Genomic DNA, 816 nt, shown 5'->3' with positions numbered 1-816 from the left:
TTGTTTCATTTATTCAAGGAATAGCATAAATGTTATAAATAGTTTTGTGTGATCATGATGCAATTTTGAAACGGCACAAGTAGCAAGATAAACCATAATATTCACTTCTGCTGGTGGCTTATCCGTCCGTGCACAGTTAGCTGTTAGGTCACATTACTTGTACAAAAAGTCGACAACAGACAACAAAATTGACACAACACAGACGATAATTGCAATTTGAAAGATGAAAAAACTGTAAAACTTTTTTAATTGAAGAGAAAGAGGAAGATTATTAATACATTTTCAATCCTTCCTCTACATCATCCACATCAGAGTCGTCACTTACAACATAACGATCATTACCAGTGAAGTATTCCTATAAAGTGTTCAGTAATTAAGCAATTGCTACGTTTGCATCATTCGAATGATGATGATGATGATGATAGGGAAAATTTTTCGACAAGAACCACCACGACCACAACACAACACTAGACAATTGTTGTAAAAGCAGACAAATATAGATGAATATAATATATACATATATAAGACATACATATGACAAGACAAGACAAATAACAGAAAAAAAAAGAATTCTTACACTCGGAAAATTTGTATCCCCTTGGAGAGGAATAAACTGGAGATCAGAATCTTGGATTCGTTGTTGCTCACCATATTCCACAGGTGTCAAGTAAAAGTCAAGTCTGACTGCTTCGGTATGTTTGCCGTTGATCACTTTTACAGTTTTAGTGTTGGACAATAGCCTTCAGCCAAACGGTATATGTACGGTCTGCGTAGAGACGCAATATTCACCATCGACTGCCTAAAAAAATGACAAAA

This window comes from Trichinella spiralis (genome assembly GCF_000181795.1).
Source record: "Trichinella spiralis strain ISS 195 chromosome Unknown Scfld2977, whole genome shotgun sequence".
NCBI lineage: Eukaryota > Metazoa > Nematoda > Enoplea > Trichinellida > Trichinellidae > Trichinella > Trichinella spiralis.
This window is presented reverse-complemented; position numbering follows the sequence as displayed.